Genomic DNA, 23,132 nt, shown 5'->3' on the forward strand with positions numbered 1-23,132 from the left:
CCTGCTTTTAGCCTCTTTGCCAAATAACTACAAGGGGTTTCAAAATATATTTATACAGGGCTTTAACACACATATACCAATAAGCATCGTATATTAAAACACCAGCTTATTGTGTTTAGGCTTCTCTGGTTAACCAACTATCCTGAACAGGCTGCTTTTAAACATGGCCCCCGCCCACTAGATCAACAGCAAACAGGCTACAAGAAATGCGTTGAATCTGGCAGGGAAGAAAAGTAATCTGTCAGTAAAACTTTTAAGTGACCCCCTTAGTGACAAGTAACAACCAAGAGTATCAAGATGGCAACTTTTTAAGCGTTGTCTTGAAATGAAACAGTAAAGCGGAATTACACAACATGCTATCAAGCCAGATAACCAGTACCCTCGTAATCTTCACGAAATTGTACCTCATTAGTTCAACATGTATTTGTGTCCCTACCATGCCAGACACTGTGTTGGGCACTGAGGTTTCAACCAGAACAAGCATGTGAAGGCCCTACTCTGAAGGTATTTCTATGTAATCCACGGAGATAGCTTCAGGAAGTAGCAAAACAGCAAATACTCAATGACCGAAACAAAGACAGGTGAAGATTCTCCTTAAGTAAAACACACACACACCCACCCACACACACACACACAACTTAAACTTTTCTAATGATATTCTCCACATAGGGACACATTTTTATTAAACTTGGTTTCTGGCACATCTGCCAGGACACAGACTGAAGAAATGAAAGTGAGGGAAAAAGTCAAAACAGTGAATATAGGTTTATTAAAGATTACTTCCTTTTCTTTAAAAAACCAGGCATGGCCACATACATGCAAACAGACCTGTTGATGTGATATCAATATTCCCGGGAGCTCCTAGAGCACCCACACCAATGGATGTCCTAAAGGTTAAACAATCACATTACAGCAAATCATCACGGGTAGCAAATAATCACAGGTAGCAAAATAAAGTATTTTCACTTGGAATTAGCACAAGGGTTCACAAAGACATAATAAAATAAGAACTCTCCTCTTTAGGTGTTTGTAAACCTTTCCCAGCAGTCCCTTCTCCCCCCACTGATCTCTTTAGGCACTAGCAAGTCTTTTTTTTTTTTTTTTTTTTTTTCTTCCCTTTAGCAGAGGGAGTGACGTGGCAGGAGAGGCAGAAAATGACCCTGGAGAAGCCGTGACTAGGACTAAGCTCAGCACCTCCTCCCTCCGCTCCACGTTGTACACCCAGCACACCCCCACTCCCATAAGGTTCCAGAATTTCTGTCTTCTTACACATTAAAGGGGATCTATTCAAGCTGGGATATGACTGGGAGTGGGAGCTTGGGGACTCGTCTCGAAGCTGCGTGTGCACAGCAAGCACGGCTTTTATTTAGACCTGGGAGGCAATGATGGCACCAACGGGTGCACCAGCGGTCCCCCATCACCCCTGGGGCCGTCAGCGCCTCTCTCCATTCCACACTTTCAGCCTTAGGTTAGGCGTGAGGGTAGAGCCTTTCTACCCAGGAAGAGCACTGGGGACCAAGGCTTGTGTGCCTGAACCCAGGAGAGTGGTTTATCAACAGGTCAGGAGGTAGTGTGGCGGGGAAGCCCAGCACACAGCCCCCCTGTCGCATCTCTCTCCTCTCCCAGGCTGTTGACGCCCTCCCACCCACATTTTCCCAGCCTAACACCCAAGGAGCTAAGAAGTGAAGCGGAGGCTTCCAAAAGAAGTCCCCAGTCACAAACCACCGCTGGGGAGCCGGGGAGTCGTAAAGAAGAATAACCCCGCCAGCGAATCTCCGTCCGCCCCCAACATCGTCCCGCCCCTCCCCCTTTCCCGCTCAGTCCCCCCCAAAAGGCTCGGCTCGGGGAAGCCAGGCCCGAGACGGTGAGGTGCAGAACAGCTAACGGAAGAAGGCGACAGAGAGTAGGACAGGAAGCCGGGACGGCGCCCCCCGCCCTCCCAGCCCCGCTTACACACCTCCGGGGTCGAGGGTCGGCGTCTGGAGCCGGGTCTGGGCGGAGGAAGCGGGCAGCACCGAGGACGGCTGCGGTTGCTTGAGCGGCTGGCACAGCCTCGGGCAATTGCGGGCTCCAGAGGCGTCTCCTCAAGCTTCGGAGCCAGAAGACTCCGTTGGCAACGGCGGCAGTAGCGGCCTCCGGCTGCGGACGTGGCGCCGGACGCGACCCGCCCCCTCCGCCGCCTCCTCAGCTCCCGCCTCCTCCCGCGGCTCGGGCGCCGACGCGCACGCGCACCCCAGGCCCCGCCCGCGCCCACCCGGCACACACCCACCCGTTTCTCGAACTGCCCTGCCCTCCCAGCAGCCCCCAGCCAGCCGCCTCAGAACGCGCGCACGCGCGACGCCCCCGCGGTCTGCTCCCGCCCCTTGGCCCCATGGGTGCCTCCGCTGGAACCCCTGGCCCGCCTGCGCGCGCGCCTTGCCCTGGGGCCTCCCGCCCCCTTCCCCTCGGCGTCCAATCAGATCGGGCGAGGGGCGCGGAGCCCACGGAACGCGCCGTCGGCGGTCCTCAAACCCCAAGTGCTCGCCCAGCGGTTTCGCGAAGCTTTCGTTCCGCCACAAGTAACGGTCGGTCGGAATTCAGAACCTTTGCACTAGGGACGGTGGGACAGTCGCTAATTTCTCTGCCTCTTTCTTGGCCCAGGGACCTCAACCTTCCTCCCTTCCCTGCTTCCCCTCCTTAGATTGACGAACTGGGCCTTCTGTCAGCCCTTGCCTGTGGGGCTCCCGGCGCGCCCTCACTGTCCAGGTGACAGGGGTGACGAGAAGGGCGTTGCTCACTTATCACTGTTGTTATTATTAGAAAGCTCTCTGCCCCGGAATTGAGTTTGTGGGCCGTGAGAGCCGCTGTGGTTCGTGGCCGTCGCCCGGCTTGCTGCAGTGCTGAGGGCTGGCCGGGCACTCGAAATTGAATGGGGAGAGCGGGCGTTTGGTGGCGAGCGGTGAAGTTGGAAACCGGGTTTTGCGCGGCTCCCTCGCCTCCTGCCGACTAGCGGGGTTCCTCTCCTAGCCTCCCCGCCTCGGCGGAAGCCCTGCCTGCCTGCCGTTCTGGAAGGTGTGGAGAAGCGTGTGGCTCTGGGAGGACTTGCGAGGGAGGCGTCCCACCTCGCTCCGGACTAGGGGTCGTAGGATGCACGTCACAGGTGTTGCGGCGACCAAAAGGGATAGTGGCGCAAAGGCCGCTCACCTGGGCAAATGGTCCCCATTCACCTTTCTTCGCCCTTCTCCTTACACCTTCAAGTGAAGATGACAGTTGAGTCCATCGTAGGTTTTTTGAGACACTGCAAAGAGATGGTGGGCGGGAGAGGGCCTTACAAAATGTGAATTCCTATACAAGTGTGAGATCCTCCCTGAGTCTAGCCAGCGAGACAAAACACACGCGAAGCAACCAGCAAATAACCTCACCCAGTGTTTGTGTTGGCTTTTCCCTCCCCGCCCCGCCCCGAACGCAAAGCAATCCGAGTGATGCAACTGAATAGTAACCGTTGACCAGGCTCAGAAAAGGACACTCGAACCAAGGAAAGAATCCTGGAACAAGATGACTTTGATCCAGGTCATAAATGTAGCAGACTACATGTAGTTTGTGGTTTCAGCCTACCCATTGATTTATCAAAGCATAGAATCACATCCACTTAGACCATTGTTCTGAGACTGTCGAGATATTTTAGTTTTCCAGAACTTAAAAGGGGAAATTAAATAATAATTTCACTTTAAAATACGATTTGGACGATTAGCAAGCTCTGTGGATTGGGGTGTTTACCCAACATGTGAAGAGTTGGATACCTCCTCTATTTTCTTACTGTCACAGAAACCTCAGTCCTTAACACCTGACTTTTCCAGAGTGAAAGCTAGGCAGAATTACGAATTGCACACTTACACTGTTCTTCCCTTGACTTCTTTCTCTCTGCAAGAGAATTTAATCATTATTAAAGTATAAATGATTAATAAAACAGATTAATAAAAACAATCTCCTGGGAGATTGGACATTTTTAGAGTTATTAAAGCCATAAGCCACATCAGTGGTTTAAAACCATCTCATAAGCCAACCAGGATGTAGGGGAGCTCTTTGGGAGGTTGTGAGATGACAGAACCTTATAAAACGGCCAGTATAGGTAGTCGTGTATTTCTTGTAAGGCTGACACTAATCATTTCTTATTTCCTCAGTTTTCAAACCTGTAAAAATGAATAGCACCACTCAGTGCCCACCCACCCCTAGCTCTAAAATGAAAATAAATATTATCTTGTTAGAATGGCTTTTATAGAAGGATGCTATCTTGGTTTGGGGTGCCTTGGTGCAGCAGAAAGGAGCCTCAAGAAAGTCAGGCCCTCTTCATTTTATAGACTGAATCCATTCAGATCTTGATTCCCATTCTATGAAATCCCATTCTCAGATTATTAAAATGAAACTATTTCCAGATGTTATTTTGAAAGATTGTATGTCTTGAGATGATGAATCCTTAGAGCCTTCAGGCAATAACTTTTAATGAAACAAATTCTTAATGCAGCCTATATCAATTATCCAGTCTCTTAAATGGTTAAGTTTTCCTCTAGTTGGTTACATACAGAGAGCCTTCTGCATTACTGAAAAACTACAAATTAGATGTGACATTGCATGCTTACCAAGATGTGGTGTTCAAAAAGTGAGGGCCAGTAAGGAGCAAGCTGTACATCAGAAATATGAAAGGAAGAAGTAAATTATTTATAAGCATTGAAGTTGAAAGGGATCCCAATCCAACTTTCTATCCATCACATGAATCTATCTCCTAGTATATGCACATAATGGGTTTCATTGTTATCAACCACTCAGTGTTTCTATATGAACTCATTTAACGTGTTTTGTGTTTTTTTTTTTTTTTAATTTATTTTTGAGACAGGGAGAGACAGAGCATGAACGGGGAAGGGTCAGAGAGAGGGAGACACAGAATCGGAAACAGGCTCCAGGCTCTGAACTGTCAGCACAGAGCCCGATGCGGGGCTCGAACTCACGGACCGTGAGATCATGACCTGAGCCGAAGTCGGCCACTTAACCGACTGAGCCACCCAGGCGCCCCACTATATGAACTCATTTAAATGGCAAATCGTTTGGTATGAGATCTACATATTTTCCTATGTTTTTATGTTTTATGTTTTATGTTCCTATGTTTTCCATGTTTTTATGAATGTTTTTGTTTTTTTAATGCTTTTATGAATGTTTTTATTAATGTATTATCCTGGCATTTTGAAATGAGCTGGACAGTTTATAGCTTTTTATAGATTGTCATCCAATGTAAATTATTTTGCTTTTCTAGTCTCACTTTCTTACTGCTCTTTGACTTTCTGGCACAATTACCTGGACTATTCTTTGTTTTCCTTTTTGTGTTCCAGTAGCCTTCTTAACCTTTTCTGTGATACAATAATAATAACCAAGATTTGTGTGACAAGTTTTTCTTGTCATATCTCATCTTTCCTAACAGTCCAATAAGGCAATCAAGCACTGTGATTATTCTTATATTCATATGAGGAAACGGAGCCATAAAGAAGTTAGCTAATTTACCCAAGGGCCCACAGCCAATAAAGAGCAGATCAAACGTGGGTTTTTTTTTTGTTTGTGTTTTTTGTTTTTTTTTCTGAATCTATGGCCTAAGTTCTCAACAACTTTGACCAGTCTTTGATATTAAGTGGCTGACCTGGTGCTATCAGCCAGGTCTTAGCGTCGCTGGGAGCTGGCCTGCCATAGGTAAGCCTTCCTTGATATATCCTGTGGAACAGTTTCAGAGAACATTAACATCAGAAAAGGCTACTCCCATGATCATGATGGATCAGGACAAAAATAAGACTACTCCATAACCATGTCTGAACACAGACAAAAACATGAACTTTATCCACACCACCAAATGGAATACAAAAACTGAAGATATCAAACTAATGTGAGTGGCTGTTACTTCTTTACCAGTGACAGCTTTAGCCTTGTGCTAATCTTCCCTCTTTCTACATAAGATTTATTAAGATACCCAATCATAGAATTACCCCTGCTTCCTCACAGCATCCAATTTAAAGCAAAGTCCCCCAAATCACCTAACACAAACCCAAACCTTAATGTAAGTCCTTTCTATTACCCTCTTACGGAGATGCCTCACTGTTCCCCATTTTGTGCTTTCCCTTGCTGGGATGAATAATAAGCTCAACTGATTCAACCACTGGTGTGTTCCTGGTGATCTCTGGCTACAGAGTATTGACAGTTCTTTATGGACTGTCCTATACTATGCATATCTATTGAGCAGAAAGCTCATTACTTATGCATTTCATGCCAAAGAAAGTGGGAACTGTCCTCCCATCTCCCGCCATAGGATTGTCACACCAAAGCTAGAGGATTTCCTTCCTTTCTGTATATTATATATAGAGTTGTCTGCTAAATGGAAACTTACCAAAAGATAGTGAAAAGAACAAAATGCTGGAATAATTGGACATTATTTTTCAAGAAAAAAAAGAGAACTTCAACCTGTCAACTTATACCTTGCACCATATACAAAATAACTCAAAATAGATCATAAATCTAAATGTAAAATTATAAAACTTTTAGAAGAAGACAAAATCTTTGTGATCCTGGGTTAGGCAAAAAATTTCTTAGCTACAATACTCAAAGCATAATCCATTAAAAATTTAATTTATAAAAACTCTGATCTTTGTACTACGATGTTTAGGAAGTGAAAAGTAACAGACTGAGAATGTTTGCAAAACACATATCTTATAAGTGACTGTATCCGGAATATATGAAGAACTCCTAGAACTCAATAAAAAGTAAACCAGTTTTTAAAACATTGGCATAGTTGAACAATCACTGTTGGACATATATGGATGACACAAGAAATGATACTCAACATCATTAGTCATTAGGGAAATGCAAATCAAAACCACAATGAAATGTCACTACTTGGTCAAAATAAAAATAATTCCAAGTGTTGTTGAAGATGTGGAGCAATTAGAACTCCCAGACATTGTTGGTGGGACTGCAGAATAATAGAGAGACACTTGAATAAACAGTTTGGCATTTTCTTGTAAAGTTAAACATAAGATTACCATATGACCTAGCAATCCCATTCCTAGATATTTACCCAAGAGAAATGAAAACATGCTTACACAAAAACCTGGACACACATTTTATAATAGACAAATACTAGAAACTACCTTTTAATTGGTAAATGGGTGAACAAATAGTGATATACACACACATATACATACATATATATACATACATATACGTATGTACATATACCACAGAATCTGCTTATCAATGAAAGGAACAAACCACTGATACAACAACATAAATTAATCTCAAATGTATTATTCTAAGTGATAGATGCAAATTCAAAAATCTACATACTGATCTTCCATTTATATGACATTCCATAAAAGCCAAAACTATAATAGATCAGTAGTTGCTTGGGAGTTGGGAAGTATTAACTACAAAGAGGCTCAAGGGGCTTTTGGGGATGATGGAACTGTTCTTTATCTTGAGTGTTGTGTGGGTTTCATGTTGCATCTTTCAAAATTCATAGAGCTGTACACTAATAGTAGCAATTTTATTGTGTGTAAATTATATCTCAATAAGCCTGATTTTCAAAAGATGTCTTTTGAAATGGGAAAAAAAGTTGAGATGAGGTAGGGCCAAAGGGCACCATGAATATGAAGACAGTAACTGTAGGTTGCCTGATAATTAAATTCTAAATCTTAAAAAAAATGATAACTCATTAGTGTGTAATCCACATTTTGAAAGAACTTGTACTTTCTTTCTTGTAGAGTAAGTTCAGAGTACATTGTAATGTTTTCGTACAAATGAGGAACTACTTGGTTTATAGTGGATAACTTAAAACTGGAAAATTATTGCCAACTAATGATCAATCACTAAGATAAAACATCTCTGAAATTAAGAACTTTGGGAAAATATAATTGTATTTCAAAACCTTTGATTTATAGCTTTGCAGGAACATATTTATTGCACAAATGAGGTTCCTAATGCTGTACTGTAGAGGTAAAGGCTTTTGAGAGCAGAAAGTAGCCAACACTGGTCAAGTGTTGTGAGCAAGTAGGCAAAAAACACAGAAGCAAATTGAGCATCTTTGAACCTAGGTTGTGTTACTAAAGGGCTGCCCATGAAGTGGGAATGCCATGAAGTACTACCCTTTAGGATCATAAGTGACTGCTCTCCTCTGGACCTAGGGAAGGGGAGTGAAGTTGAGAATATTTGCTTACCCATTCACCAATTAAAAGGCACTTAGATTGTTTCCAGTTTCTGGATATTATAAAATGTATGTCCAGGTTTTTGTGTAAACATGTTTTCATTTCTCTCAGATATCTAGTTTAAGAATGATTTAAAATGTGCTAAGACTTTTGTAAACTCTGTTATATGATGTAAAGATCTAGCAGAGATACAGGTGGATTAATTTGAGATTAATTTCATAGTTTATGCTAATGGCCCATCCTGGACCTCACCCAATTGAGCTCAGAAGGCCTCTTTTTGATGGGCTTTCTCGTTTTCCATTTCTACAGTGACAGTAGTGGCCAGAGTCTTCATTCTGCTTTAAGTGCTCCAGGCTCCTTCTAAGAGGCACTTGCAGAAGACTGCACAGTACCTGCAAACCTTCCAGTTTCACTTGTAGAATTCAGCCTCACTTATAATTCCCTGGGTGAGTATGAAACTTTATCAGACTGCCATAGAGCTGTCTGTTTAAAGGGTCTTAGTGAGCCAGGTTAGTTTATCTACCAACTCTTCCAATATCAGTAGCAACTGTTGTCTTTGTTTTCCTGAAGTTTCTTGACAAGAATTCTTTGGCAGAATCCATAAGTCAAGAAACTTTTTCCTGAAGGAGAAAAATTTGGGAGTCAAGCATTTCATATCTGGTAGGTCCTTGGAGTCAACCAGTTGTACTTTCATATCTTTCATAAAGTCATCTTTAATTTATGTATTCCTAGTTAGGAACTCCACATCATCAAATTTCCCCTAGCATCTCTTCTTCCTGCTCAGCTATAGTGAACTGTAAAGAAGAATCTCCATCCCATTTTTTAGCCCTGAATTCAAGTTCCTTCTTGACATTTGCCAGTTCTGTTTTCAGTTCTGCAATTCTCTCCAAGTCTGCTACCCTAGACCTGGGACAGAGAGTCTATATTGTTTATAGATTCTCTCTTATTTCTTTTGTCAGTTGCCAAATTTGATCTTTTCCTCTTCCAGCCACTGAAGGTTTGTCTCTCTATGACTTAGAATTTTCCCAAGCCCAGTGTAGTCTGCATTTTTTGCAATCTCTCCCCTAATCCCTCCATGGTCAGAAGAGACAGCACAGGCTACAATTTGTACATGTAAATTATGTTCTCTCTTCCCAATAGTTCCAAAAAGGAGTGACATCAATTATTGAAAAGTAAACAACCAATGTTAATAAAATTTGTGGTAAGGTTTAAATAATGTGGGTGCTTTAATAGATTATTGCTGTATTGTAATCTTAGTGAGGAAACATTTTATCATAGGAAATTGGTTTCTGGAAAGGGATCATTTTGTTATGAGAAAGAGAAACCCACATAAGCTAGAGTCCAAAAAAAAAAAAAAAAAAAAAAAAGGATGTAGAATTGGGAAAATAACTGTATAGACAGCTCATGGAAGGCAAGGCCAGTAAGAGTAACCAGACCTCATGAGGGTCTATAACCATGAACTGGTAGGCTGTCTATGGTTGAGGAAGCTATTCACTGTTTTTTTCACTCTGATTTCTAGCCTTTTTTTTTTTTTAAGAATTCTCTCTCATTCCCACTCTCATTATCTTTCCATACCCCTTACCAGATTAGCTTCAAACTAGCTTACCTACTAGAATTATTGGAACTTAAGTCTATATACCCATGAAAAATAACCTAAGTATTTCAGTTTGAATCTGGTTTCTACTCCTGGTTCTACCCTGTAAAGTGGTAGAATGCTAAGTATCCAAAGCCTGATTCTGCTTCAGGCCCTGCTCTTCCTATGGGCTGTTTGGCTTTGGTTTCTCTTTTGATAGTCTCTCTGATTACTTGGAACTGTAGCCTTTGTCTCTTGTAGCCAGAATCTACCAAAACATTGGGCATTTCTTACATACCATCATGTGTCTAACACTAGAGGACAGGTGACATAAATCTTATCCCTATGTAGTTTACACTCTTAAGGCAAGACATAGTAGGAACATTAAGCATTTATGAAACATTAAAAAATAATACAAATAAATGCCAAAATGAGGGTCAGAAAATGAGGACTAAACAAATGCAGAAAAGATAGGTATGGATATGGCCTGCAGAAAGTTTCTAGGATAGGAAGGGGGAGGAAGCTATCTTTAATAAGATTTTATTTATATTTATATTTAATATAAATATATTTATATTTAATAAGATATTAAGTGCCTACTTTTATAAGGGCTTGAGCTGGATACTTATAAATAGGCAGAGTGGAATGATTACTATTTTCCACCCACATCCAGTATGGATGTTAGACCCATGAAGTGAACTAGTATTGAAATACTTCACCTTGGAGCAAGCACCCAAAATGTTAGCAGAATTCACCTGGCAGAAGTTTTTTCAATCGTAAAGAGTTAAATGGCAATTGGTGAAGATGGGCAAGGTGGAGCTTAAAAACAAACAAACAAACAAACAAACAAACAAAAAACACAGTAAAGTAGTCCAAAGTTGAATCATGGGTCTTTGTTGTCATCTGCAATAGTCAGGTTGAAAGAGCATGTATGTTTACCATGAGATGGGAGATTTACGGAGTTAACATTTTACATGTGACCCCAGAAAACAGTATGGTTTGTCTGGGATTTGTGTGAACTACAGTAAGAGAGCCTCTCAGTTTGCCCTGTGTTTGGGAACAACTTTCCACCTATGATTTAGGCAATACTGTATGCATTATAAAGGGTATGGTCCCTTTTGTAGGTGAGGAAAAATCTGAGGATATCTAGCATCTTAAATCAAGTCCTCTGTAACCAGGGAAGATGGGTTTCTCCTAACATGAAATAGTAATATCAAACAATATGCAAAGGCAAATGAGTGCTAGGAGGGGGAAACCCTGTTTTAGGGCAGCTTTTGAAATCTGTCATGTATATGCACATAGAATTTGAGGGAAGTAACCACAAATCCTTCACCAAAGTGTGAAGGAGCCAACATTAATCTCTCCCTAGATCTAAAACTGCCAAGCTAAAATTTGTTATCTGACTCCTTGACCTACTTTCTTTCCTTGCTTTGAGGGCACATCCTTACATGGGGTCTAGTCATTTATTTGCCAAGAGATTAATTAGCTTTTCAGAGCCTCTGTGCTAGTTAATAGTCCCAAAATAGACCACTAGTCCCACAGCCCATTGCTTCTTAGGAAGATGGATTATAGAAGTGACAAAATTTGAGCAAGATATATCTGTCAGTGCCTCTACGCTTATAAAAGATGTGACTCCCAACCCCCTTGGCTCAGTTGGTCTCTGTTGGGTTGCCTTAATTATGCCCCTCCCCACTTCCCTCAAGATTCCTGGAGCCTTGAGTAGATTAAACATAAATTTCAAGGTGATGTGACTAGGCAGTATGATACGGTGAATCAAAGTCCAGGTACTATAATTAGACTTGGATTTTAATCGTGATTCTACCGCTTTGGTCAGGTTACTTGCCTGGGCTTCTTTTCCCTAATCTCTAAAATGTAGACTGATAGTCCTCATCTCCTAAGATTATAATGATCAAGTAGCAATGTATTAAACTGCTCACCTACAAAGTAAGTACTCAGTATATAGTAGCCATTTGTATTGTGGTGGACAGTTGAAGGCACAACATCTTCTCCCTTCAGGCTATTGAGGCCTGGGAGTAAATTGGATGATCTACTGGGGCTGTCAGAACTTTTGAGGGGCTGAGGAACATAGATGTCTTTGGTTGAATTGTTAATATAGCAGAATTTAAATTTTTCATACTATAGCCAAATATGTAAAACATATAGCACTCCATTCCTATAACTTGCCTTGATGCTTTGATACCCTTTAATGGCAGGCAAAAAAAATCACAAATTGCCAGTTATTATATGTAAATCAGTCTCTTTCCATAGAAAGGGTTGATTTAGCCTCTTTAGTGATAAATGCTTAGTCTTTCAGGGTGATCTTCCCCACCATTCTGCTTCCCAAGAGGCTGTTTGTTGTACACGACCTCATGGCAATGTAGAAGAGTTGGCTGATCTGTGAGTGGGTTCTTAGGCTTGCTACTAGGTCTTCACTGGTGTTTCGGGCTCCAGATGAATCTTGTGTTTTAGTGCCTTCTCATTCTGACTTCTAAACATTGAGTCCCAGGGCTCAAGCTTCAGATATCTTAATCAAAAGTGACCCCCTAGATTGAGTCACTTCAATTACTCATCTAGTTCTAGTATTATGGCTTTAAATATTATATAAATGCCAATTACTCCTAAATTAATATCTCTAGTCCATACTTCTTCCTTGAACTCCAGGCTTGTATGTACAAGCAATTGTCTGCTAGAAGTCCCCAGTGAAGATGTATAACAGGAATTTCAAAGTTAATGTCCAAACCCTAATTCCTGAACTTGCCTCTCAAACCTCATCTTCCATCAGTCTTTTCCAACTTAGTTGATGACAACTGCATCCTTCTAGTTGTTCAGTTCAAAAACCTTGGAGTCATCTTGAGTGCTCACTTTTGTTCATAGCTCATATCCAGTCTTTGGGGAAATTGTTATCTCTACCTTCAAAATGTATTCTGAGTCCAATCATTTCTCACCATTTCCATTGCTACCACTGTGGTCCAGATCTCCATCATTTGTCTCCTGAATTATTGCAGCAGCCTCCTAACTAGTCACCTTATTCTCACCCTTGCACCCATATAGTCATTTCTTAACAAAGTATTCAGAGTTACCCTTTCCAGATTTCAATCAGATCATGTCAACTCCTCACTCAAAATCTTCCAATGACTTCCCTTCTTATTCAGAGTAAATGCCAAAATCCTTTCAGTTCCTTCAAAGGCCTTGTGGAAACTGTATGTACCCTTTCCCCCTATCCTGCACCTTGACTTTATCTTCTATTATTGCCTCCTCAAACACTCTACTCCAGCCAGATTGGCACCCCCTATTTTCCAAACATGTTAAGTATTATTCTCCCTCAGGGACTTCATACTTGCTATTCTCTCTCCTAGAATGCTTGGGATTTCTGGCTTCCACCTCACTTCCTTCAGGTCTGCTCTAATGTTACTTTATGAGGAAGGTTTTTTGTGACAAACCTATTTTGTAGTGAAAAACCTAGAAGTTACCCTCCTCTAGCCTCCTTAGGAGTATATAACTAATAATTCAAATACAATTAAAAAAAAAGACATTCTTACAATGATACTGTAAGAAAATGATGAAAAAGAGCAACAAAATTCCTTTGAAGACAAACTTAACAGAAAAATATTGCTCCAAAGCAAAAGAAAATGATTACCCAACATCTCCACATGAATGTTCAGAACCTCAATGCTTTAATTGAATATAAGAAGGGAAAACATACAGTAAAAGTAGAAGAGCTCAGGAAATAAATGGCCAGATAACAGGAGGTGATAGCTAGATGATAGGAAGGGGTGAAGCATTAAGTGATAGGTATCAGGGGTGCCTGGGTGGGTCAGTTGATTAAGCATCTGACTCTTGAATTTTGGCTCAGGTCATGATCTCACAGTTCTTGGGTTCCAGCCCCATGTTGGACTCTGCACTAACAGTATGGAGCCTACTTAGGATTCTGCCTCTCCCTTTCTCTCTGCCCGACCCAATAAATAAATAAATAGATAGATAGATAGATAGATAATCAAAGAGGAAACAAGAGAAAAAAATTACAAAAAATAAGGACTAAATTATAAGAAGCACAAGGAAGACTAAGCATGACTGAAAGCCCAAGTAAGGGGTACAGAGATTAGAAGTGAAAAAAGAATGGATGAAACAGAATAAAAGAAAGATATACAAAAGACTATGGAGCAAATGGCAGATAATAGAAGACAGGCAACATACTTAATTAGCCCCTAAGAAGAAAAGCAAAACATTGGAACATACAAATATTTATAAGCAAATTTTAAAATATATTTTTTTCTGAAAAAAATTAAAATCTCCATTTTGACTGATACATAATTATTTAGAGAAAATTTGCTGAATAAAGTCATTGGAGTTTAAAAGATAAAGAATGTAATTTCTAGAAGAAAACATAAGATCCTTATGATCTTGGGTTAGATAAAGTACAATACCAAAATCACTTAGATATAACACCAAAATCACTTCCAGAAAAGATAAAATTGATAAACTAGACTTAATCAAAAGTTAAAACTTTTGCACTTCATGAAACACCACTGAAATAAAAAGACAAACCAGAGAAAATATTTGCAAATCATATATCTGATATAGGACTTGTAACCAGAATATAGAAATATCTTAATAACTTTAATAACAAAAATAAAAATGCCCCAATTTAAAAATAAGCAAAATATTTTAATCAGCATTTCACCACAAAATATATATGAATGACTAATAAGTACATGAAAAGATGCACAGAATCATTGGTCATTAGGGAAATGTAAATCAAAACTATAATGAGATACCACTTCACACACGCTAAAATGTCTATAATCGAAAGATAAGCTATAACCTATGGCTATTTTGCTATAGCCATAAAGAAACTGGAACCCTCAGACATTGCTGGTGGGGGTATAAAATGGTGCAACCACTTTGGAAAACAGTTTGGCAGTCTCTTAAAAAACGTAAACAAATATACCATATGACCTAGCAATTCAACTTCTAGGTATTCGTCCAAGAGAAATAAAAGCAAATATTTTCACAAAGACTTGTACACAAATGTTCAGAGCAACATTATTCATAATAGCCTAGATGTAGAAATAATCAACTGTTCATCAACTGGTGAATAGATGAACAAAATATAGTGGTCAATTCTTATTATTCATGGATTCTTCATTTGCAAATTTGCCTACTTGCTAAAACTTCTTTGTAACCCCAAAATCAACAGGAATTTCCCAGCCGTTCTTGGATATGCACGTGTGCAGAGCTGCAGAAAATTTGAGTCACCCAACAAATGCGTTCCCAGCTGAGATCAGGAAAGGGAACCTCTGCCTCCTTGTTTCAACTCTCTTCTTGTACACAATTGTTCTTTTACAGTCTATTTAGTGCCCCATTTTTCACATTTTTTTGTGCTTTTTGTTGATGATGTCTAGCATTCCCAAGCACAAAAAGATTGTGATGTACCTTGTGGAAAAAATACATTTGTTAGATAAGCTTCATTCAGGCATGAGTTATAGTGCTTGTTTGCCATGAGTTCAATGTTAATGAATCAACAATATATATTAAATATGGTGTCTTTAAACAGAAACACAAACCAAGGTTATATATTATTATTTGATGAAATGACATGTTGCAGGAACCTAACCCTGCATTTCCCCTAGGGCCAATAATTCTGTATTCACTAAATTTAGTGTTTGAAGCTATTTTATAGAAAATAACTATGAGGGATAATAAGACTAGACTGCATATTCATACAATGGAGTACTGTTCAGCAGTAAAAAGGAGCAAACTACCGATAGCTGCCGCAACACACATGAACCTCAAAAACATGCCATGGATGTAGGAGAAATGAGAAATTGAGACCTAAAGGAACATGCCAGTTCATAAATGTACAATTAGATAATTTTATTATGGAGCAAAAAAATGCCAGAATGCATACAAGTTACACACAAGTGACTACAAAGCTATAGTGGGTTTTTAGTTCTATTTATCTAGAATTAAAGCTACAGTTGTTATACATCATCACTTTTAATAAACAGAAACAGTTTTTCCATTTCTGTTAGGTTAATTGAGCTTTCTCTGACATCATCTTTTTCATAATTCTTTATCAGGCTTACTGTGAAGTCCAGATTTTCATAATTTATCAGGCTTACTTTCATATTCTATTTTTCATAATTTTTATCACTACCTCCTATGGTTGCCTCTGCCAGTGAATCTAACACATATGATTAGTTACATGCTTCAACATTCCTCAGTAATGTTTTCCACTTGTAAAAGAATCCAGATACAAAAGACCGCATATTGTATGATCTCATTGATGTAAAATTTCCAGAAAAGGCAAATCCCTATTTAAAACTGAGATATAACTGACATGTAATGTTGTATTCATTTTAGGTATACAACAATATTCAATATACATATATATGGTAAAATGATTACCACAGTAAGTTTAGTAAACATCCATCACCACGCGTACATTTTTTTTTTTTGTGAGGAGAACTTTTTAAGATCTACGTTTTCAGCAACTTTTGAGTATGCAATACAGTATTGTTAGCTATAGTCACTATGCCATACATTACATCCCAGGACTTACTTATCTTATAACTGGAAGTTTGTACCTTTTGACCACCTTTACCCATTTGTCTGCCCCTCACCTCCCACCCCCACCTCTGGCAACTGCCAATCTGTTCTCTATGAGTTGCTTTTTGTTTGTTTTATGTTTGTTTCTTTAGATTCCACAGGTGAGATCATAATACTTGTCTTTTTCTTTGTGACTTATTTCACTTATCATAATGCCCTCAAGTTCCATATGACAGAATTTCCTTTTTTATGGGTGAATAGTATTCCATTGTACATATATACCACATTTTCTTTTTCCATTGATGGACACAAAGATTGTTTCCTTGTCTTGGCTATTGTAAATAATGCTGTACTGAATATGGAGGTGCAGATATCTTTTTGAGATGGTGATTTTATTTTCTTTAATAAATATCCATAGTGGAATTGCTGAATCACATGGTAGTTCTATTAATTTTTTGAGGAAGCTCTATACTGTTTTCCATAGTGGCTGCACCAATTTATATTCCCACCAGCAGTGCCCAGGGGTTCCTATTTTCCATATCTCTGGCAACACTTGTTAGTTCTTGTCTTTTTGGTAATAGCCATTCTAATAGGTGTGAGGTCATTATCTCATTGTAGTTTTGATTTGCATTTCCCTGATAATTAGTGACGTTGAGCATCTTTTCATGTACCTGTTGGCCATCTACATGCCTTTTTTGGAAAAATGTCTCTTCAGATTCTCTGCCCATTTAAAAAATCAGATTGTTTGTTTTCCTATTGAGTTGTATGAATTCTTTATATTTTTATTATTAATTCCTTATCAGACATATGATTTGTAAATATTTTCTCCCAATCCATAGGTTGCCTTTACATTTTGTTGATGGTTTCCTTTGCTGTACAGAAGATTTTTAGTTTTTTGTAGTCCCACTTGTTTATTTTTGCTTTTATTGCCCTACTTCTGGTGTCAAATCTAATAAATCATTGCTAAGACCAATGTCTAGGAGCTTACTTCCTGTGTTTTCTTCTATAAATTTTATGCTTTCAGGTCTTATATATTAGAGTCTTTGATCCATTTTGAGTTAATTTTTGTGTATGGTATAAGATAGTGATCCAATTTCATTTTTTTGCATGTGGCTGTCTAGTTTTCCCAGCACCATGTATTAGAGAGACCATCCTTTCCTCATTATATATTTTTGGCTCATTTGTTGTAAATTAATTGAACATATATGCATGAATTTGTTTCTGGGCTCTATTCTGTTCTACTGATCCATGTGTCTGTTTTTATGCCAATACCATATTATTTTCATTACTATTGCTTTGTAAAATAATTTGAAATCAGGAAATGTGATACCTCCAGCTTTTTTTCTTTTTTCTCAAGATTGCTTTGGCTATTCAGGGTCGTTTGTGGTTCCATACAAATTTTAGGATTGTTTGTTCTATTTCTGTGAAAAATACCATGGGAATTTTGATAAGGACTGCACTGAATCTGCATGTTGTTTTGGGTGGTATGGACATTTTAATATTATTAATTCTTCCCCCAAGAAACAATCTTAATTCTTAAAATTCATGAGTGTGGAATATCTTTCCATTTATTTGCATCTTTTTCAATTTCTTTCACCACTGTCTTATAGTTTCCAGTGTATAGGTCTTTCACCTCTTTGGTTAATTTTATTCCTAGGTATTTTATTTTATTTTATTTAAAAATTTTTAAAAATTGGGGCGCCTGGGTGGCGCAGTCGGTTAAGCGTCCGACTTCAGCCAGGTCACGATCTCGCGGTCCGTGAGTTCGAGCCCCGCGTCAGGCTCTGGGCTGATGGCTCGGAGCCTGGAGCCTGTTTCCGATTCTGTGTCTCCCTCTCTCTCTGCCCCTCCCCCGTTCATGCTCTGTCTCTCTCTGTCCCAAAAATAAATAAATAAAAAAAAAAAAATTTTTTTAAATTAAAAAAAAAATTTTTCTTAGTAATCTCTACACCCAACGTGGGGCTCTGAATCATGACCCTGAGATCAAGATGTATGTATGCTCTCCCAACTGAGCCAGCCAGGCACCACTTTTCCTAGGCATTTTAGTCATTGTGATTCAACTGTAAATGGGATTGTTTTCTTAATTTCTCTTTGTGATAATTCATTATTCAGTTATAGAAACACAACTGATTTTTGTGTGTTGATATTATATTCTTCAACTTTACTGTATTTATTAGTTCTAATAGCTTTTTGGTGAAGTTTTTAGAATTTTCTATATATAATATGTTATCTGAAAATAGAAATAGTTTTACTTCTTCCTTTCTGATTTGAATGCCTTTTATTATTATTTTTCTTTTCTAATTCATCTGGCTAGGACCTCCAACACTATGTTGAATAAGAGAAAAGGAAAATCTTATAAAAATAGAAAGCAAATCTGTGGTTGCCATGGACTGGGGATTGTGAATAGGGATTGATTGCAAATGGGCACAAGGGATCTTTTTGGGATGATGAAAATGTTCTAATACTGGATTGTGGAAATGGTTGCAGAACTATGTAAATTTACTAAAATTTATTATATTATACACTTGAAATGGGAAATTTTTATGGTATGTAAATTATTCCAGAGAAAGAAATAAAGAATTATTTCAGCAGCCAGGTAAAAACATCAAGTCACTTTTTTTTTCCAAGTCACTTTTAAGGGAAAGAAAGTAGGTTCTCTTCAGAAACATGCAATGACTTCTCATAGAAATATCCAACACCAGAAGACAATGAGGCAATGCCTACAAAACATACAAGGAAAGAAAGTGTAGGCAAAATTATTGTACTGAGCCAGTCTTTCTCCCATCTCCCATGATCTTCTGCAATATGACTTTGCCATACTCCCATTAAGAAGTGGGGTCTAATTTTTCTCCCTTTGAACTTGGGTGGGCCATAAGGACTCTCTTATAACTAATAGAATAAAGTGAAGTGATGCTAGTGACTTCCAAGTCTAGGTTAAAAGAAATCTTGCAGCTTCTGTGTAGGTCCCTGCAATACTCACTCCCTACAATCTCAGAATGCTCAAGAACCCAGGTACCAGGCTGTGAAAGCCAAACCACATGGAGAGCCACATGGAGATGCTCTGGTTGACAGCCCCAGCTGAGCCCAGATTTCAAATCATCCCAGCCCAGGTGCCAAACTGAATAAAGAAAACTCCAGATGATTCCAGCCCCCAGCTGTTTCAGGCAATCCCAGAAGTCATAGTATTGTCCCCAGCTGAGGCCCCAAACATCACAGAACAGAGACAATTCATCTATGTTGCACCTCATGCAAATCCTGACCCATAGAATCTGTGAACATGTAATATGGTTTTGTTTCCCACCACTGAGCTTGGGATGCTTTGTTAACTCACAAGAGATAATCAGAACAGCAGGAGTATGGTAGAAGTGAGACTGTGTTCTTCTCATTTCCAATAATCATTTGGCTCATGATTTTGATCTGTCTCGTTATTCATGATGTTCATTTTGAACATCATGTTTAAGGAGGTATCTACTCATGTTCATTTTGATCACTTGTTTAATGTAACATTACTCTTCCCTTTGTAATTAATAAATATTTTAATGTGCGGGAATATTGTAAATATTGTAAATAAGTATTGTGCCCCATACTTGTCACCCTTTTGATGCTCAAATTGGCCTAGATTTGGCTAGTGGAACCCCCTTTTAAGTTCCCTTCCATGTCCTTTTGACATGTCCCCATAACTCTTGAGCAATTTCTAATTTTTCTGCTACAAATTGTTCCAACTTTATCAATGGTATGTGGAAAACAAGATCTGGCACTAGGTAGGCTCATTGCTGTTAGTTTTTACAAATACACACTTACTGATATATTAATAAAATCTATATTTCTATATGTCCTTATACTGATAGCCATAAGTTTACACCAGTACCTCTGATTTGAAATTAATGCCACAGGGTTCATTTTTTGCCTTCTCCCTTTCCATATTTATTTGTCCTTGCTCTGACAACGAGACACCTGGTTCCCATTATCTTTAATGTATTTACTTATTTGGTTAATCCCACTCTATGTAATCAATCTCTCATCAACAGTATGGCCCCATCTTCCATGTTGGGGCCCTCTTCTTCCACTTAAGCTCCTGCACCACAGGGGCAGCCACCCTCCTACACTAACATCTTCTCAAGACCACATGGGCTGTAAAATTCCATACCACTCCTACCCATATGGACATCTTCCCCCAACCCTGCATCCTCACCTTGCTATGGAAGTCCACCTTGCCAGTTCCTTCTAATAGCCTCGGACTGAATTGTCATAAATGGAAGGAAAAGAAAAAGAATAGGGAGAAGGGGAAGAGAAAGAGATAAATAAAGGGGGAGCTTACTTAACTTTTTTTTAAGTTATGAAAATACATTTTTAAAACGTTTTTAAGAGGAAATAATATCTTTAAAAAATCAAGTACCACATGTACAGTCAATTATAATTACATCTTAGAGCAACATTTGTCTTTGTTTACAAATACAACAGCAGGTGATAAAACCTAACATCTCAAACAGATTGCTTACTGTTTATAATACAAACAAATAGGTATGTCTCAATTCATATTTTAGGCATTTTAATTTAAAATGTATAGAGAATCAAGGTCCCTACGTGGCTCAGTTAGTTAAGCATCCAACTTCAGCTCAGGTCATGATCTCACAGGTCGGTTTGTGAGTTTGAGCCCCTGTCGGGCTCTGTTGCTGACAGCTCAGAGCCTAAAGTATGCTTCAGATTCTGTGTCTCCCTCTCTCTCTGGCCCTCCCTTACTCGCACTCTGTCTCTCTTTCTCAAAAATAAATAAACATTAAAAAAAAATTTAATGTATAGAAAATCACAAACATTAAATTTGTCATTTTAATTAAATTCACAATTTTAAGAGAAATCAGAGACTTTATAGACTCATTAGAAGTCAAGTTCCACTTGTAAGAAATTGATTTTTTTCAGAAGTATCTTTATCACTGAAACTATATTAGTATAAAAACTAATGAGATGTTTTCCTTTCGTTTTTTTCCTGGATGAAGCTACTGTCACTGCCTGTCACTGAAGAGCAGATAATGATTTGTTTCCAGTAAGTAAACTTGATGCAACAACATTACATATTGCATCAAGGCAGAGTTGACAACTTATCCCAATGTAGGACAACCATGATTTACATATGTATTGGCCTGGATTTTTTTTAAGTGTAGTTTCCATAAATAGTAGGCTTTAGAGCTGTGTGACCCATTTGGCTAAAAACAAAACAAATCAGGGAGAACTCAAAAAAGTCTACTAACTCATAAAAAGTTTACTAATAAAAGCTCAAGAATAAAAATAAACACTGGCTAATGAACTCAATACCTGACAACAGTTACTGACAATTTCAAATAGTTACTGATAAATACTCCAAGACATAGCCTCAAGAGGACCACATTTATTTTTCTATACATAGAGCAATCATTTATTTAAATTATGTAATGTGATTGTTATCAAAAGTGTATTTAGGGAAATAGTGATTATAGAAAAATGCTTGAATTAATTTGCCAATGAAGTTGCACATTCTTTTTTTTAAATTTTTTAATGTTTTTTTAGAGAGAGAGTGCAATTGAGGAAGGGGCAGAGAAAGAGGGAGACAGAATCTGAAGCAGGCTCTAGGCTCTGAGCTGTTAGCACAAAGCTGTGGGTTGTGGGGCTTGAACCCACAAACTGCGAGATCAGGGCTGAAGTCAGATGCTTAACCGACTGACCCACCCAGGCACCACTGAAGTTGCACATTCTAACAATAATCCATATCATCTTAGATTTTAAGTATGTGGTTTCATAAAGTAGACAAATTCTATCAAAGAGCAATTCAATATAATTAATTAAAATAATTTATTTAAGTTTCCATTAAAATCAAATAAATACCACATTTGAATGATTTATATTTACATTTTTAAATCTGGCCAGTGTTGAAGAGGTTGACCAGGTTTTATATTGCTCACAGCAGCGGTAATGGGCAGTGGAATGTTCAGGTAGAGCATTTGCCACCGAAAATTCATCAGACATTTTCCTAGCAAGAGCTTAACTCCTCTTCATACTTGAGTGTGTGCTTGGCTTCCAAAGAGTAGGGTATGTAAGGGGGAGGAAAAATGTAAGTTTACTGCAGAGAAACCTTGCAAACTCTACTACAGCCAGATAATCAAGGTTAACATCATCAATGATAAATCATGTTGATATCCTATACTCTTAATATGATGTGATGAGAATGACACTCTACTTCTGTGGTCTTCCAGTAGCTCCAAACTCCAATCTACAATGAGAAAAACACCAGACAAGCCCCAATGGAGGGATATTCTACACAATACCTGAGCAGTACTTCTGTAATCAAGGTCACCAAAAACAAGGAAAGTCTGAGAAACTGTCACAATCTGGAAGTACCTAAAGAGGCACAACAAGTAAGTGGTGTGTTATCCTGCATGAGATCCTGGAACAGAAGAGGAAACATTACAAGGAATCTAATGAAATCCAAATAGAGTGTGAAGTTGAGTTAATAGCACTGTATCAACATTGGTTCCTTAGTTTTGTCAAATATACTATGGTAATATAAGATGGTAACAGCAGGGTAAACTGGGTGAGGGGTATACAAGAATGCTTTCTGCTATCTTTAACTTTTCTGTACACCTAAAACTTCTAAAATGAAATCGTTAGGGGGGAAATGAAATGATGCAAATATTAGGGAAAAAGTGAGGGTGAATTTCTCTGTTGGGAGTGGGAGACATTTGCTAACTATGCCTCAAAACTTAGACACACTAAAGAAAAAGACATACATCTGGCAAGGTTTTTAAAAACTTTGGTGTATTAATTTG

General features: G+C 38.9%; 1 protein-coding gene and 1 long non-coding RNA gene across 2 annotated transcripts in view; one reads left to right on the top strand and one right to left on the bottom strand.

The window, feature by feature from the left end:
- Nucleotides 1-2,225, bottom strand: part of TMEM263 (transmembrane protein 263) — an 18,602-nt gene extending 16,377 nt beyond the window's left edge. Inside the window, exon 1 of the mRNA XM_019446681.2 lies at nucleotides 1,958-2,225. The gene's annotated coding sequence lies outside the window, so the exon portion shown is untranslated. The remainder of the gene's footprint in view (nucleotides 1-1,957) is intronic.
- LOC128775054 (uncharacterized) lies at nucleotides 2,207-22,817 on the top strand. The gene is made up of 4 exons (XR_008419644.1): nucleotides 2,207-2,564; nucleotides 8,523-8,659; nucleotides 21,330-21,376; nucleotides 22,560-22,817. It is a non-coding gene; the product is annotated as an uncharacterized LOC128775054 (long non-coding RNA).
- Nucleotides 22,818-23,132: the final 315 nt, after the last annotated feature.

Source organism: Panthera pardus, unplaced genomic scaffold, assembly GCF_024362965.1.
Source record: "Panthera pardus isolate Hobbes unplaced genomic scaffold, ASM2436296v1 HiC_scaffold_6, whole genome shotgun sequence".
Taxonomy (NCBI): Eukaryota; Metazoa; Chordata; class Mammalia; order Carnivora; family Felidae; genus Panthera; species Panthera pardus.